Here is a 1,223-nt window from a genome sequence, read left to right as displayed (position 1 = left end):
TTTATATATATAAATTTTTTTAAATATAAATATAAATTATTATTAATTAAATATTAATCTAAAATAATAATATTTACGAATTATCTAACCAACATTGTTAATAAAAAGGTGAATGCTACCCAACCCCCTCTAAAATAACATGTAAGTTACCCTTTATTATGTGTCAGCGCCAACGTCATCGCCATCTACTGCCCTCCCACACAACCTCTCTTCCTAGTATAACCAGCACCTCTTTTAGTCTTTTTGCCATGGATCACTTCTTATCCACATAATTAATGGTTAATTTGGTTATTAAATTTTTTTATTAAAAAAATAATAAAGTACTAATAAATAAAAATAAAAATACTATAAAAAATACGGTAAGAAAGTTGAATTTTATCATTTTAAATTTCTGTTATTAATTTTAATAATATATTTATTTTTTAAATAATATATGTATGATAAAAAAATATATTTATTTGTTTGGAGTACAAATTTTATTATTATATTTGTATGTTCATGATTTTAATTATACTTTTAAATACTTTGAATAGATTTATTTTATTATATTATATTTTACATATAAATATATGTTCCATCACGTAATTAAATAAAGTATATTTTTTTAATAAAAAATTTAATAACTAAAATTAACCATTAATTATGTGGATAAGTAGTGATCCATGGCAAAAAGAGACGTTGGCTATACTGGGAAGGACGACGAAGTTATTGGCGACGGAATTCAACGACGTGACTAAGGGATGATGCACTAAAGAAAGAGAGGTTGTGTGGGAGGACAGTAGATGGCGATGACGTTGACACTTCTTGTCATGAACGTGACTGGAAGGAGTGGAATGTGTTTCAATTAACGGTAGTGGAGCTTTGATAAATCTCAAATAATAAATTATAAAATAACCCAACTATGGTTAAGATAAGGACCAATTACAATGTGATACATAATAAAGGGTAACTTACATGTTATTTTAGAGAGGATTGAGTAGCATTCACCTAATAAAAAGGGTCAAATGAAATTATTATGCGGCAATTGCTTTTGCATGCTAATCTCGTTTATTTAAAATTTAAATGAATAATCACAATTCACAAATGAAAAACTGAAAAAGTACTGTACATGGATCAAACTCGAAAGCGGTTTCCAATGTTGATTTTTATGCATAACACTGTTAACAAAAATATTGAGGAGATAATACAAAAATAATTTAAAATAGTCTAAGTTTTTTATTCGG

The sequence above is a fragment of the Arachis ipaensis genome, chromosome B02 (genome assembly GCF_000816755.2).
Source record: "Arachis ipaensis cultivar K30076 chromosome B02, Araip1.1, whole genome shotgun sequence".
Lineage (NCBI taxonomy): Eukaryota > Viridiplantae > Streptophyta > Magnoliopsida > Fabales > Fabaceae > Arachis > Arachis ipaensis.
Note: the sequence above shows the minus strand (reverse complement) of the source record.